This window comes from Desmodus rotundus, chromosome 5, assembly GCF_022682495.2.
Source record: "Desmodus rotundus isolate HL8 chromosome 5, HLdesRot8A.1, whole genome shotgun sequence".
Taxonomy (NCBI): Eukaryota; Metazoa; Chordata; class Mammalia; order Chiroptera; family Phyllostomidae; genus Desmodus; species Desmodus rotundus.
Window position 1 is genome coordinate 136815866 of NC_071391.1, and position 17998 is coordinate 136833863.

Here is a 17998-nt window from a genome sequence, read left to right on the forward strand (position 1 = left end):
TGAATAGGTACTAAATTGGTATTTGAGTGAAGGTTGAGTTGGGCCATTTAATTGGTAAGAGGGAAAGCTAAAGGGTCATAAATGACTTCAAGCATTTGGAAGGTTAAAATGAGATTTCCTAACCAATTTTTTTGTCATTTCTACCAAGGATGCAACAAGATGAAATGAGACTTTGTTAGACATAAGAAAGATGTTATTGATTCTAAAATGTCTGAACTTGTAAGGGTGTAAAGCCTATGTTATGGAGAAGTATAAAAATAAATATTTAACATTGGCTAACTCATTCATTCATTCATTCATTCATTCACTTAACACACATTCTTAGTATACTTTACTGTGTACCATCGAGGGTTCCTGAACTGCTGTCTTTGGGTATATAGCAGTGAGTAAGACCCACAGAGTCTCTGTTGTCATGAGTCTAGAAAATGCTTAAGATGTTCTCTTGGGGCCCATCTAGTGCTAGATTTCTTGAAATCTCTGCCAGTTCTTTTTTTCTTTCTTTTTTAACATTTTTTTAAAAGATTTTATTTATTTATTTTTAGAGAGAGAGGAAGGGAGGGAGAAAAGGAGAGAAACATCAATATGTGGTTGTCTCTTGTATGCCCCCTACTGGCGACCTGGCCCACAACCCAGGCATGTGCCCTGACTGGGAATCAAACCAGCAACCCTTTGGTTCACAGGCTGACACTCAATCCACTGAGCCACACCAGCTAGGCCAAGATGTATATATTTTCTTCACCTTACTGTTATCCCCTAACCTTCCGCCACCTGTTTTTACAATTGCTTGCCTTTTTCACTTTATAATATATTATGAGTCTTTCCTTAGCAGTATAAACAACTTACTATTTCTTTTTAAAAGCTGCACGGTATTCCATTGTATAGTGGACCATAATTTATTTCACTAATCTCCCTCTGATGGACACTTGCATCTAATTTTTTGTTAATATAAAGAATATTGCAATGAATATTCTTTTTTTTCCTAGAAATATAATAATCTTTATTGAAGTAAAATATACATAACATAAATTTATCATTTTAACCATTTTAAGTATACAGTTCAATGGCATTAAGTACATTCAGATTGTTGTGAACCATCAACATGGTCCACTTCCAGAACTTTTCATCATCCCCAACTGAAACTCTTTACCCATTAGAAAATAACTCCCAGTTCTCCCCTACCCCTCCCATCCCTGGCAATTACTATTCTACTTTTGGTCTCTGAGTTTGGTTATTCTAGGTACTGCACATAAGTGGCACTTTTGTGTTTGGCTTATTTCACTTAGCTAAATTGCTTTAATCAACACCCCGGTTATTTCATAACTGGATTTTAATTTGCATCCTACCTTTATGCTGTATTTTAAAACAAATGTCTAGCTTTTACTTGATAATCTTTTCCACTTACTACTTCTGTACTCTTTACTCCAGGCAATTATAAACAGGAAATTATAAACTTGGTGTACTTACTGCAATTAAGTGTCTGTCATAAGTGACTTTTTATTGGTCTATTTTAAGGGTCTATATTGTGAATTTTTTTCATTTTATTATAGTTTATGGGTACTAGACCTTTTGCAAAATTTCACCTAGTACCTTAACAGTAGCAAATAATAGCAAATAGAGTAACTCAGGCAGAAATCAAACTTATTTGACTACCCTGGAGAAGGGAAGTTAATTTTGGGGGGATGCTGATATGAAGGTTCTTTCTTTTGAAACTATGTAATTTTCCTATCTGCTGCCAAATCGCTCTAAATGAAGATAATTAAAAACACACTTTTCTTATCTTTAGCTGGGGAAAAGCCCGAATGTTTCAGATGTTTGGAAACTACTTGAGATGAGACCTGTCAAGGTTATTTCACCTTTCATTTGAGGTACCCCTAGGTTATTAGTGCTCTGCCAACAAACTGAGTAATTTCGGACAAGACACTAATCCTCTGGAAGTCTCACGGGTTAGATTAGACCAGCCTATGCTTCCCAAACTACATCACAGCACACACAAACCGCAGGACGCACGTAACCAGAGGAGGCAGTACAGCACAGGGACACTGGAACCCAGGGGCAGCAGTCAGCACAGGCGCACACCGGTGGGGACGCCCTCCAGGAGCGCTCCAGCCCCCAGGTTTGTTCCCCACCTGACGCGCCACAGCCATGTGTTACAGAGGACGGGTTGGGGCTTCAGCTGTTTCTGAAATCATCAATCTTTCCCACCTAGTCTTTATTCCTTAAGATTATCAAAGTGTGAAAAGGCACAAAAACGCAACCCATGCAAATACACACAAATTGAACAGTTCACTATCGGCCAATTTTACGTTTCTTCCGCAATGAATATTTCTAAAGACACATCGTTTTTCACATATATATGTATCAATAGGATAAATTTCTAGTTACATTGTTGGGTTAAATGATATATACATATGTCAAAGTTTATTGTGGTAAAAGACATAAAATTTACTATCTTTACTATTTTTATGTGTACAATTCAGTAGTGTTTAGTATATTGACATTGTTGTCAATATAAACATGTCATTTTGATAAATATTGTCAAATTGCCCTCTGTGGTGATTGCATCAATATATACTTTCACCAGCATTGTATGAGGGAGGGCCCTCAACACAGCCAGCACCATTAGCTGCTGTGGCACCATTTGCCAAGCAGGCCTATGACCTTGTTAAACATGACTGCCATTTTATTCTTCTGAGCTTTTGTCCTCAGGACTGGAAATTACTGGAAAGCAAGAATAGAACATGACTAACAGCTCCCCACAGCCGCAGGCAAAAGATAACATTGGAGAAAACTGCAGCTTATGCAAAACCACCCAAAACCTCCTGAGTTGCAACAGCCCCCAACAGCCCAGGGGCCACACAATAGCAACCCCTTCACCCTTTTATAATCCAATTATAATCCAATAAAAGCTCAAAGCCCCCTACCCTCAAGGCTGGTGTAACTCTCCATATCGTGCCCCTCCCCTTTCTTGGAGAGTGCATAAAAACGTTATTCTCTACACTTTCTTGTCTTTGTGAATTCTTTCACCACCTGCATCACCAACCACCCTAACACAAAGTATTTAGAGAGGCAGTGGGGAGTAGTGGTTAAGTGTATAGATTCCAAAGCCAGATTGCCTGGATTGATTCTTGGTGTTGCTGTTTACCAGCTATATAACCCTGGGCTGGATCCTTGACCTCTCTTCTAATCCATTTGGGCTGCTATTACACAGCACTATGGACTTGGTGGCTAATAACAGAAATTTATTTCTCACAGTTCTGGAAGTCTGAGATCATGGTGCCAGTATTGTTGGGTTCTGGTGAAAGCCCTCTTCCAGGTTTTAGACTCCTGATTTATATCCTCATATAGTGGGAAGAGATTTGGCTAGCTCTCTGGCCTCTGCTTTAAAGGTACTAATCCTATTCATGAGGGCTCCACCCTAATGACATAACTCCTCCCAAAGGCCCCACCTCCAAATACTATCACACTGGGATTAGGGTATTAACATATGAATTTGGGGAATACACGAACATTAGGTTCATAGCAACATCTCTGTTTCAGTTTACCCATTTGTAAAATGGAGATAATAATAATACCTATTTCAGATACTAACTGTGAGGGCAAAATGACATCATGAATACAAAACTTTTAGAACAGTACTTGGCACTTACTCCCAAAGAAATGCTAGCTTTATTGTTATTAACAGGCCCGGACACCTAAAACTAAGGTACTTAGAGGTCCCGCAGACCCTTGACTGGCTAGTGATTTTTTCTGAAACCCAGCTATTGAGAAGCTGAGGAACGCTGTGGTGCCTACCCTCCAAAATGCACTATTTTGCATGATAACACATACAATTTCAGAGGTCCCTGGTCCTCCAGCTGAGAATTCCCAATCTGGTTTAACTCCCTCAGTCCATGAATTATAAGGGCCCCTGGATAAGCAAGACGACTTACAAGTAAGCAACTTTAGCTGTGGAAGCTGAAGTTGGATTGCTTTTGGTGGAGAAGAGAATAGCTGGAGAGGAAAAGGTGATAGGTGGAGAACACTTTTTTAGGTAGGTTTGATAGGGGTTGGAAATTTTTAGTTTAAGTGAAGGTATGACCCACCCTGACTCCAGGAGACCATAAGCAGTTCCACCTTTGTGCCTCAGGAGGACTGCAAGCAATTCAAGATGGTATCTGAGCCATTGTGCTCCAGGGTGAGATGACCACCACCCAGGACACAGCTAGAGAACACCACCTGGGGCACAGCTTAAGACCACTGCCCAGGACAAGAATGTTGAAGTTGTTCTTTTAATCCAATTAACTTTTCTCTGAATCTCAAACCCCCTCACCACACCTTGTTTATCCCCTTCTATAAAAACCTTGGCCTGGAAAGAAAAGACAAAATGATCTGTTAGGGTATGAACCCTCCCTCTTCTCAGATTGCCAGCCATCTGAATAAAGCGCCCATAAAGTTTCAATCCCTATCTCTGCTTATTGGGTTTGGTAGTGACAGGCAGACCAAACTCCTGTGTCTTTTCCGGTTTCAGGTTGGCTACAAAGGGGATAGAGAGATAACCTACTTTATTTAGAAGAATGTCATGGTTTTAAAACATGTACTGGATTCTTTGACAATTCTCCTATTTCCCTACATCTTAACTATTAGAACATGGTAGCAGTGATGTTGTACTAGTTTCTGGACTCAGAACTTAAGAAACTAGTACAAAAAAATAAAAAAAGGAAGGAAAGAAAGAAACTGGTACCTTCTACTTTCTGTCTGAGACACCCACTCTTGAGCTAAGCCACAATGTTGGGCAGAAGTCCAAGCAGCCCATGGAGAAGTCTATGTGGGGAAGACCTGAGCCAGCTCAGAGCCCCAGCTGACAGCCAGAATTAACTTGCCAACCTGAAGTAGACCCTTCAGTCCCCAAGTTGAGCTGGCCTATGTTGCACATAGAGCAGAAATGACATTCCCTGATCTGTCTAAATTGCAGAGTTGTGAACAAAATAAGTAATTGTTGTTAAGTCATGGAATTTTGGGGTAGTTTGTTACACAGCAGTAAGTAACTCATACAAAGAGGGAAGTGAGTCAAGGGAGAGGATTTGTTTATACATTTGCTTGCTTGTCTTTATAAGGGAAGAGGCTTGAGGATTTATATATTGAAAGGAACTGCTGTACTCAGAGGACCCTGCCCTACGGCCTCTATTTTCTAAGTGAGGTGGGAGGTCCTTCCCTTGGGGTGATAGGGTTGGGAGCATGAAGAAGGACTGTGGAAGGTTAGAATAGTTGTCATGGGGACTGGAAGGAGTTGCTGACTAGGTGTGTGGAAAGGTTGTCAGCTATCATGAAGGTGGGGAACATGAATATATAGTAGACAAGTCATCAGGGGAAGGGGTCCTGGAGAAACTGGCCTTTGAGCTGGACCTTAAAGGATGAGTGGAATTTTGGAAGCAAAAGGGGCAGTGTAGGAAGAAGAGACTGAGTAAAAATAAAGAGGAATGGAAATGAATGGCCTATTTGGGAGTCCATGCATTTACCCTTTTAATGGTTATTTACCAAACCTCTATTATGTGCCAGGCACAGTGCTAGTATCCAGATGTTTGCGGATGAGGATACAGTTGTGACCAAGACCAAAAGTCCCTGCCCATGTAAAGCTCCCAATCTAAGGCAGATACAAAGAACAAGTTGAAAGACTAACAGCTACAATAATTAAGAATTGTAAAAATAGTGATGGAAGACTTGACTTGGGGTGGTGAACACACAATATAATATACAGATGATACACTATGGAACTGTACACCTGAAACCCATATAATTTTATTATCCAATGTCATCCCTATAAATTCAATAAAAAAGAGAAAAAAAGAATTGTGATACTTGTGATGAAGGAAACAAAGGGTTGTGATACAGAGTTGAGAGGGGAAAATCTCCTTTAGATGCGGTGTCAGGGTGCTTCCCAAATAGTGATGTTTAAACTGAGCTATAGGTGATAAGGAGTGCCTGGGGAAAGAGCTGGGGTGGTTCCAGACAGGGAAGGCATGTGCAAAGGTCTGAAGCAAGAGCTACCAGGGAAAATTGAAGGGGCAGCAAGGGGCCAGGTGTTCCTGCTGCTGACTTTGCAGGTCTGCTTAGGTATTGATTTTATTCCCAGTGCACTGAGAAGCTACTGAAGATTTAAAACAGGGGGATCAGATCATCTAATTGCATTTTAAGAAGATTCCTGCCTCTAAGGATGCTTAGAGGGACGGTGGTGGAAACATATTTTTAAAAGAACAAGTTTTCATTGATTTTACTTTAAAAAAAAACCTAGAGCGAGTTTTGCTGTCGTTATTTTATAGTACCCATTTGAATAAAACTTTGAAACACTCCTGAGAGAATAAAAAACTTCACAAATGAAGAGGTGTGCCATGTTCTAGAAAAAGACTCAACATCATAAATATATTAGTTCTCACTAAATTAATCTAAATATACCACAAGGGAGAGGATAGGGGAATGGGAGGAAAAAGGGAAGGGGAATTAAGAAGTACAAACTGGCCTTGGCCTGTGTGGCTCAGTTGGTTGGAATGTTGTCTGTAAACCAAAAGGTCCCAGGTTTGATTCCCAGTCAGAGCACATATCTAGGTTGTGTGTTTGGTCCCTGGTCAGGGCTCATATGGAAGGCGACCAATTGATGTTTCTCTCTCTCTCTCCCCCTTCCTCTTTCTCTAAATTAATAAACATATTTTTTAAAAAAGAAGTACAAACTGACAGTTATGAAATAAGTCACAGTGATGCAACATGCAGCATAGGGAATAATATCATAATAATATCATAATAATAACATTGTATTATTATGATATTATAATAATATCATAATAACTATGTGAGGTGACAAATGGTTACTAGATTCTTTGAGGTGATCACTTTGTAAGGTATATAAATGTTGAATCACTATATTGTACACCTGAAAGTAATATAATATTGTATGTCAACTATAATTTAAAATAAATTAAAAGTAAATAAATGTTTACCACAATCCCAATAAAGATATCAAGAGGGTTATCTTCCTGGGAACATGTCAAGCTGAATCTAAAGTTCCTATGGAAAAATAAGCAAGCAAGAATAGCTAGGAAAATTTTGAACAGAAAGAATGTGAGGGGAGACTGTCTTACTAGATATTAAACCATAGTATTGGACTGCAGTAATTAAAACTATAGCATTGATGCCTGTAAAGACATACAGATCAAAGGATAAAAATAGAAAGTAGAGAAATAGGCTCAAAAACATACAGACATTTAGTATATAATAAAGTAACATTTTCAAATTGGAAGACATTTGGATTGTTCAATAATGATTTTAGGACCACTGAGTAGGTATCTAGAAAAAAGTAAAATTACCCTAGCTGGTGTGGCTCAGTGGACTGAGCAGCAGTGGATGGAAGGGTTGCCAGTTTGGTTCCCAGTCAGGGCACATGTGGAAGTCACAGGCCAGTCCCTGGTTGGGGACTGGGGACATATGAAAGGCAACTGATCAATGTTTCTCTCTCTCCTTCCTTTCCCTTCTCTCTAAAAAGAAATAAGTAAAATGTTTAAAAAATAGAAAAAAGTAAAATAGATCCCAGCTTAACCTTTTAATATTAGAGTAAGTTCTAGTTGGATCAAGATTTTTTAAAAAATATTTTATTTATTTTTAGAGAGAGGGAGAGGGAGGGAGAGAGGGAGAGAAACATCCATGTGTGAGAGATGTTGCCTCTTGCACGCCCCCAACTGGGGACCTGGCCCACAACCCAGGCATGTGCCCTGACTAGAATCAAACCGGTGACCTTTCAATTCACAGGCCAGCACTCAATCCACTGAGCCACACCAGCCAGGGCCGGATCCAGATTTAAACATAAAAAATAAAACCAAGGAAGTACCAGAGAAAAGTATGTGAGATATTGTTTTTATGAGGTCCTGGGGGGATGGCCTTTCTAATGAATACATAAAACCAGAATATCTTAAAAAGTTAATACACATAGCAATGTGAAAATAAAAATATGCAGCACAAAAAAATCATAAGCAGAGACAGTGACCAACAACCAAGTGGAAAAAAATGTGTAAGGCACGCATGAAGGCTAATTTTCACAAATCCATCATCAAAAAACAAACAAGTCAGTATGAAAATGGGCAAAGGATATAAAAACACAGCTCATAGAAAAGGAAATACAAATCATGCTTGCATGAATGAAAAGACATGAATGAAAAGATGCTAACTCATTCTTTTTTAAAAAATATTTTTAAAATTTATTTTCAGAGAGAGGGACGGAGGCAGAAGAGAGGGAGAGAAACATCAATGTGTGGTTGCTTCTTGCACACACCCCCAACTGGGGACCTGGCCTGCAACCCAGGCATGCGCCCTGACTAGGAATCAAACCAGCGACCCTTTGGTTCACAGGCCGGCACTCGATCCACTGAGCCACACAAGCCAGGGCTCATTCTTTTTAAAATAAAGACTTTATTTATTTATTTTTAGAGAGAGGGGGAGGGGGAGAGAAAGAGAGGGAGAGAAACATCAATGTGTGAGATACATCTTGCCTCTCACATGATCTCAACTGGGGACTGGGCCCGCAACTCAGGCATGTGCCCTGATCGGAATTGAACCAGCGGCCTTTTAGTGCACAAGGAAGCACTCAGTCCATTGAGCCACACCAGCCAGGACACTAACTCATTCCTAAGACAGATGGAAATTAAAAGTAAAATAAATGACCATATTTGATTTATAAGGTTGATAAGGATCAAAAAGTTTGATAAAAACGTTTATTGGCCAGAGGATGGGGAAACTGGGTCTTTTACATTGTTGGTAGAAATATAAACTGGAACAATCCCTATAGAGGGATATTTGACAATATCAGTCAAAATTACAAATAAGATATCTGTTGATCCAAATTTCTCTTCTGGAAATTTAACCTAATGATACTAGCACATGTAGGAAATGATGCAAGTACAAGGTTTTTTATTACAGCATTATAATTGTCCCCCCTTTAGCTTTCTATAGTTTCAGTTACTTGTATTCAACTGTGGTCCAAAAATATTAAATGGGAAGTTCCATTTATTAAATGGAAGTAAACAATTCGTTAAGTTTTAAATTGAGCACCATTCTGAGTGGTGTGGTGAAATCTCATGATGGCCTGCTCATTTGGCCCAGGACTAAGATCATCCCTTTGCCCAGCACACCCACGCTGTATACCCTTCCTTCCTGTTAGTTACTCAGTAGCCATCTCTGTTACCACATTGACCTGTGGTATCATAGTGTTTGTGTTCAAGTAACCCTTATTTTATTTAATAATGCCACATCCACAGAACTTTTATTACAGTATATTGTTATAATTGTTCTATCTTATTAGTTATTGTTGTTAATCTCTTACTATGCCTTATTTATAAAGTAAATTTTATCATAGGTATGTATATATAGGAAAAAACAGTGTATCTAGGGTGTGGTACTATCCATGGTTTTAGACATTCACTTGGGAGCTTGGAACATCCCCCCAGGATAAAGGTGAACCACTGTACTTGTAAGAGCAAATAAACTGTTGGTCAGTGAGCAACAGAATGCTATTGAACTGTTATTAAAGAATGAAGAAGCTGCCCACCACCTGACGTGTGTAATCAGTGACTGAGACAGGTGGCATGAAACTTATGGTAGCGATTTTAGAATTTTTTGTCAGGACCCATTTTGGGACTTGGCTCGATTCTGCACTTAGTACCACATGAGGCCATTAGAGGGATCAAAGAAATTCTCTAGGAATTGCCTTACCTGACACTTAGTAGGATCTTAATGACAATATCTGTTAAATAACAAATCTCTAGAAAGCTGGGAGAAATGTGAAAGTGGTTTAGGGAGAAAACTCTTTAGGTAGGCTTAAACAGTAATCACTTTAATCGTCAAATCAATTTTGACTGATCCTATTTCACAGGTTGGGATCCCTTTTATTTTGAATGAATTAGCAAATTAACAGGGTGATCACCTCTGGCTCCATTATCCCCAAAGCTCAATATCTAAAACTTTAGTTTCCTTAAGGCAAAAACTAGCAGTTCAGCTGCTTTTTTTTTTTTAAGCCAGATGCTATGTGTGTCTTAGCATTATTTCCTTTGTTTTGAAGTCCTTTCGTTTGGGAAAATTGAGGCTTGGATGTTTTTGTTTTGTTTTGTTTAAATATGTTTACTGATTTGAGAGGGAGGGAGAGAGAGAAATACGGATGTGAGAGAGAAACATCAATTGGTTGCCTCTCATACGTGCCCTGACCAGGGATCGAACTGCAACCTAAGCATGTGTCCTGACTGGGAATTGAACCAGCAACCTTTCAGTTCGCAGACCGACACTCAATCCATTGAGCTACACCAGCCAGGGCACAAAGGTCCTATATTTAAAAAAATTCTTCTGGGCTACTGTCTTTCATTTTAGGACTACCACTAGGGAGCGGAGCTAATAGTATTGGAATGCTCTGTAAATCCTGCAAGCCTGTTGCTTTCCATCTTCCTGTCCCAGAGGTTTGTGGGTGGAGAGCTGAGATGTCAGCAGCTGCAGGAATGTCCCTAACCATCAGCTGTAAGTCACAGACACTGTGGCTTGCCAGAGATTGAAAGGGACTATTCTGGCCCACTTTCAGACTTGGCCAAAATTTATCTTTCTTCTTTTATTTTCTTAACTAGTTTATTATCATTTCCTCCCAAATCTCCAGTTCCCCAACTCTATCATATGTAATTAGGCAAAAATGTTTCTATTTATTTTTAAATAATCCCAGACTTTCATAAACATTGCAAGAATAGCACAAAGAATTCCTTTTATCAAGATTCCCCAAATGTTAATATTTACCACATTTGCTTTATCATTTTACTCTTCCTTCATATATACATAATTTTCTCCTTACAGTTTGGCACATATGATACACATAAGATTATGCCCCTTTACCCCTAAATATTTCAACATGCATTTCCTAAAAAACAAGGTGTTCTCTTACACAACATAGCACTATTATAAATATCAAGAAAGTAACATTTATATAATATTATTTTACTCAAGAGTTTATTCAAATTTTATCAAGTATCTTAATATTGTCATTTGTGGCCAAAGGACAAAAAATTTAGGGTAAAAGTATTTTTGATTGATCACCTAAATTAGTGGTTTCCAAAACCTAGGATTTTATTTAAAAGTTAAAAATAGCCATGACCAGTGTGGCTCAGTTGGTTGGGCATCATCCTGAAAAACAAAAGGTCACCAGTTCGATTCCCGATCAGGGCACTTGCCTGGGTTGTGGACCAGGTCCCTGGTTGGGGGTATGTGAGAGGCAACTGATCGATGTTTCTTTCTATCACACATGGATGTTTCTATTCCTCTGTTTCTTCCTCCCTTCCTCTCTCTCTAAAAATAAATAAATAAAATCTTTAAACTTGTAAAATAAATAAAATAATGCTTTTTCTTGTTTTCTTTTTTGTTGTGTGCTGGTCATTTTCCACATTTGCTTTATCATTTTCTCTCTATATATCTATATATTTATATATACATACATATATACGTGCATACATATACACATAAACACATATTTAATTACATATATTAATTATATACATATAATTTTGCTCTCAGGGCCATTCCTCATCCTCTCCTGCTCTGCTCTGTTTCATAGGGAGCTGCATTTATTTCCCAGGCTGTTACCTGTCTTTCAGGGAGATTTGGCCAATAGGATGCACTAGTAAAAGATTGTAGAGCAAGAGAAATACACCAAGGAAGAAGGAAGGTGTTTCTTCCTCTCTCTCTTTGACTCAGGTGGCTTCTGTTTCATGGTTCTGGCTCAACAACCTTCCTCCTGTGGTCTCATTATGGATGGCCCAGCTTCTAGACTCAGGCAATACCACCTTTCTCATCGTCCTTCTAGCTCTAGGTATAATACCTGCTTTCTGCTCTGGCTTATCTCTGGGTTTTCTTACTCTTTCCTGTTTGGCTTCTCAGCTCTTCCAATGCCTGTATACCCAGTTCCTAGTATTAAACTCACTCTGTTTGAAATGCTTAAAGTGGTTTCTGTTTTCTTGACTCAATCCTGATTGATAACACAGGATAGGATTTTGTTTGAAAATGTCCTTGCTCAAATAACTTCAGAAACCCCTGCCATGGATGAGTGCCTCAACCCTTCATTTTACTTGTGTGTCTATTTATTTATTCATTCAGTCACATGCTATATATTGAGTTCCGACTAGATAGCACGCTAGTGTGTTGGGTGCTAAGGATTCAAAGGAGAACATAGCATTAACAACAATGACTAACATTTACTGAGTACTTACTATCTATTTTTTAAGTGTTTTAACATTATCTTCTTACGCATATATTAGTTGTCTATTTGTTGGATTAAAAATTGCCCCAAAACATAATGGTTTAAACAACAAGCATTTATTATCTCAGTTTCTGAATTCTGAAGTGCTTTAGCAGGTTGGTTCTGGTTTAGGTCTCTCAAGAGGTCTCTATGAGGACATCAGCAGGGACTTCAGTCATCTGAAGGCTTGATTGGGGTGGAGGATCCACTTCCAAGAAGACTTACTCACAGGGCTGTAGGGAAGAAGTCCCCATTCCTCACCACATGACCCTTTCTGTAGGCTGACTGAATGTCCTCATAAGAAGGTGGCTGACTTCTTACAGGCCAAGTGATCCAAAGCCACAATGCTTTTTACGTCTTAACCTCAAACACAACATCACTTCTATCATAGTGTATTTGTTTGTCACTTAATCCACCTGTACTCAAGAGTAGAGAACTTCAGCTCCGTATTTTGGAGGGAAGAATGGTAAAGAATGTGCAAACATACTTAAAAAACGCCACACATATATAATTCTTAAACCACCCCAATTTTGCAATAGTCCCATCACATTTTGTAGATGAGGAAGCTGAGATACAGATGGTTAAGAAATCTATCTAAGGTTCCACAATTAAGCTAGCAAGCAATAGAATTGCGATTCCAATGTAGATCAGTTCTAGAACTTGTGTTTTTAACCATAATACTATGCTGCCTGGTCCTCGTGAAGCTTATGTTCCAACAGGGAGACTGACATTAAGTCCAGCAATCTCTCTCTCTCTCTCATTTAGTCCCTGGCCCCAAGTGCAACTCTTTCAGGGGTAGCAGACCAGTAGTTCCCAATCCTGGCTCCATATTAGAATTAAGTGAAAAGAAGTTTTAAGAAATACCAATGCACAGGACATACCTCAGATCAATTAAATAAGAATCTTTGAGGTTGGGGCTGGGACCCAGGCATCATTCTTTTATATATTTTTTAAGCTCCTTGGGTGATTCCAATATGTGGCCAGGGTTGAGAACTGTTGCAGTGCTCAATTCTGCCTTACTCACTTGTATGTGGAAGTACTAAGAGCAAAAGGGGGTGGCAGAGATCAGTTTTTAGCTTGCTGTTGTGTTGGGGAGGGGCTCTACTTCCTAAAGGAGTTTTCTATACATGTTTATGTAAAGTAATTTTTAAATGTTATGATTTGTGGAAGTTTTTCTTTTTCTTTTTTTAATTTAGTAAGGGAAGGACATGTGGTATTGCATTGTGGGAAATATTTTGCTTAATTGAAGAAATCACTTAAATTTTTTTTTTATTTATGTTTAGAGAGAAGGGAAGGGAGGGAGAAAGAGAAGAGGAGGGAGAGAAACATCAATGTGAGAGAGAAACATCGATATATTGCCTCTTGTATGCATTCTGACTGGGGACCAAACCCAGAACCCAGGCATGTGCTGCTGGGAATAGAACCAGCGACTTTTTGCTTTGTGGGACAATGTTCAACCACCTAGCCATGCCAGTCAGGGCTGAAGAAATCACTTTTTATGAATGAGCTGACTCTGGTCTTCCTTGAAGCCAGAAAACCTTTCTTCTTCACTGGCTTCTACCATTCCAGATATCAAGAAGTAAAAAGAAAATCACACCAACAAATCAAGTGTAGGGGCTTCACTCCAGGGAAGTTGCATAGATGAAATGAAGTTGAAGGCACAAATTCTCTTTTCATTCTGACATTAGCTAAGTCTTTCTGGTTCTCCTTCTCTCCCCACCCCATCCTGAGGTCTATAGAGTCACTCAGCTCCCAGGCCTATGAGGGGTTTATTTTACTTTCACAAAAAAGCACCATTTTGTAACTGATTGGCTTGCCTCTGGTAGGCTGCCTGCTTGTTCTCAGACTATAGTTTCCTGGAGTGCTGGGACCAAGTGCCATTAATTTTTTAATATCTAAATCTTAATACAGTGCCTTATACATATCAGGTGCTCGAAACATTTACAGCATTGAATTAATGTGCTTATTTCATTTTTAGAAGTTGTAGATGGTGATATGTTCAGGCGGTGAGACACAGAATCAAAGATGTCAAGAGAAGGGACGTATTGACTGAGTATCTACTAGTCAACTATGCTACCGTGCATGTGAATTAATCACAGCAATCTGTGACCATTGCCTAAAAGACACTGAAAACATACATTTTGCGAAAGGGACAAGAGAAGCAGCTTCTTCTTATGAACTGTTGCAGTCTTCTAATTGGTCTCCAACTTCTTCCTGTCTTAGTCCCCAACACACCCCCCATCCATTGCTCATATCAGCCAGTGTAAGCTATGATACTTTAAAAATAGAAATCTGACCATGTCACTGGCTTGGCAAAAATCACCTCCGTGGGAAAGCCTATAAGGTACTGCATGATTGGTCTTTGCTTATTATTCCACCTCCATGCTGACTTCTTCCAAGCTTTTCCCACCCTTAGGCTTCTGAACTTGCTGTTCCTTCTGCCCACAGCTCTTTCCTCAGGCTCTTTGCATGACTGGCTCCTTCATAGGTTCTAGGTCTCTGAGAAGTGTTCCCTGACCACTCTACTTAAAGTAATCTCTCTTGAGACTTCCAGTCAAGATGGAGGCATAGGTAAACAGGTTTTGCCTCCTCACACAACTACAGAAAAAGTTACAACTAGACTACAAAACAAATATCACCCAGAAACATCAGAAATTGAGCTGTATGGAAGTCCAACAACCAAGGATTTAAAGAAGCTACATTCATCCAGACGGGTAGGAGGGGCAGATACACAAAGAGAGATGCAGAGGTGAAGAGCTGCTGGAGTGACACAGAGAGGTGGTATAACAGGCAATCCCACATTCACATTTGGTAGATAAAAGCTGAAAGAGATACCTTGGGAGCGAGGGATCCCAGCCCCAAACCAGACCACCGAGCAGCCCAGGGTTTCAGTGCTAGGAAGATAAATCCCCATAACTTCTGGCTGTAAATACTTAAGGGGGTTGGGGCGGCAGAATAAATTGCCAGAATATCAGGAGATTCCTCTTAAAGGGCCCACATGGACTTAGGACATATGCAGACCCACCCCCTCTGGGGTTCAGCACCAGGGCAACAGCTGGAAGAGCACAAGTGGCATACGGTGAGAAAGTGAATAGACTGGAAACAGGGCGAGTGCTGGGAAACAGCTTCCTCCTGAGAAAACCTCCTGAAGTCAGGAAGCGGCATTGTCCCCTCTCTGAGCCCTCCCCCTACACAGAGTCACAAAGTGGTGAAATGGGTTGCCCTGCCCCGGCAATCATCTAAGGCTCTGTACCACACAATTTACAGGTCTGCTCTTCTACAATGGGCCACACTACTAAGACAGGGCATCAAAGCAGCTCTGCCTAATACACAGAAACAAACACAGGGAGGCTGCCAAATTGAGGAGACAAAGAAATATGGTCCAACTGAAATAACAGAACAAAACTCCAGAAAAATAATTAAACAAAACAGAGATAATCAACATATTAGATGCAGAGTTCAGAACACTGGTTACCAGGATGCTCAAAGAACTCACTGGGTACTGCAACAGCATAAAAAATGTGCAGGCAGAAGTGACAGCTACATTAATGAAGAAAAATCTGCAGGGAACCAACAGAGGAGGGGAAGAAACTAAGAATCAAATCAATGATTTGGAACATAAGGAAGAATAAAGCATTCAATCAGAACAGCAAGAAGAAAAAAGAATTCAAAAAAATGAGGATAGACTAAGAAGCTTCTGGAACATCTCCAAACATACCAACGTCCAAATCATAGGGATGTCAGAAGGAGAAGAGGAAGAACAAGAAATTGAAAACTTATTTGAAAAACTAATGAGAGAAAACTTCCTTAATTTGGTGAAGGAAATAGACATACAAGTCCAAGAAGCACAGAGAGTACCAAACAAGTTGGACTAAAGAAGAACACATGAAGACACATCATAATCAAAATGTCAAAGGTTAAAGATAAAGAGAGAATCTGAAAAGGGAGAATGGGGAAGAAGGTAGAGGGTATAAGAAGCATAAATAGTAGGTACAAAATAAACAGGGGGATTAAGAATAGTGTAGACAATGTGAAGCCAAAGAACTTAGATGAACGACCCATGGATATGAACTAAGGGGGGGATTGCTGGAGGGAATGGGGGTACCAGGCAGAGTGGAGCAACAGGGGAAAAATTGGGACAACTGTAATGGCATAATCAATAAAATGTATTAAAAAAATAAAGTAGTCTCTCTTAGTTGTTCATTACTTCTGCTTACTTCCTTCAAAGTATTGTTCTTAATGTGAAATGACCTTATCTATTTATTTACTTGTTTACTGTCTGTGTCCCTGAACCCAAATATAATTCTATGAAGGCAAGAACCCCATTTTGTTCATCTAGATTATTCTTGTATCCCCAATATCTGGCTGACAGTAGGCCCTCAATCAATATTTATTAAATGATTGACTGGCCTTTCGTCTGACATCTTCTCAGGTAGCAGTGAGATCCAGTGCTCCTCGAGTTTCACAATGCCTCCCGAGGATGACAAGAAGAAGAAAGATGCTGGGACGTCTGCCAAGAAAGACAAAGACCCAGTGAACAAATCTGGGGGCAAGGCCAAAAAGAAGAAGTGGTCCAAAGGCACAGTTCAAGACAAGCTCAATAACCTAGTCTTGTTTGACACAGCAACATATGATTAACTGTAAGGAAGTTTCCAACTACAAGCTTATAACCCCAGCTGTTGTCTCTGAGCAACTGAGGATCCGTGTGTCCTTGGCTAGGGCTGCCCTTCAGGAGCTCCTTAGTAAAGGACTTATTAAACTAGATTCAAAGCACAGAGCTCAAGTAATTTACACCAGAAACACCAAAGATGGGGATGCCCCAGCTGTTGGTGAAGATGCATGAACAACAGGTCCCACCAGCTGTCCATTTTGAAAAATAAAACTTTATTAAACCAAAGAATAAAAAAATAAAAAAATAAATGATTGACTAAAAAAAGGGCATCTGTCATGTGAGTGTCACACATAGGGCAGCAAAAATAAAAAGACTGAGTAAATACATAGAAAAAGGAGTACTGTTATTCAGTTAAGGAAGTGTAACTATAGGCAGAAGAGTGGCTATGTATTACAGAATACAACATTTTTAACAGTCTTTATAATTTAAAAAAAGCCTCATATGGCCCTGGAAGGTGCAGCTCAGTTGATTGGAGCATCATCCCGTAACTGAAAGGTTGAGGGTTCGATTCCTGGGCAGGGTACATGCTTGGGTTGCAGGTTCAATCCCCGATCTGATTGTGTACAGATCGCAACCAGTTAATGCTTCTCTCCCTCATGGATGTTTCTCTCCCATCCTCTTTCTCTCTAAAAGCAAAGAAAAAAAGTCCTCACATGAGGATTTTTTAAAAAAGCCTCATATATTAATAATATTCCCCTCAAACTTAGAATGTTATTTTTCCATATTCACGTCTTTTCTTTTTAAAATAGTTCTATGGGATGGAGTGGGGGGGCAAACAAAGATATTTACTTTGGAAACACAGACATAAACATTACTTTTCTTTTATATATTGAGAGTAGAAATATGGCCCCTATGCAATGCAGGATTTGCAATATAACTGAAAATGGACAAGACATTGGCATTCCCATCTATTATAACTGGACCAGAACTTCAGTCACCAGCTGAAAAAATAAACATGGGGTCAGCAGGGATTTGCCTTGCACCCTGAGTGCATTCCAAAGTGAAAACCATGTACAAATAACCTAAAGATCTAACACCTCCTGATT

The 17998-nt window shown here is 39.5% G+C and overlaps 1 pseudogene; it reads left to right on the plus strand.

Moving 5' to 3' along the window:
- The first annotated feature begins 16747 nt into the window (after positions 1-16747).
- Positions 16748-17167, plus strand: LOC112297978 (small ribosomal subunit protein eS25 pseudogene; annotated as a pseudogene).
- The last annotated feature ends 831 nt before the right edge of the window (positions 17168-17998 follow it).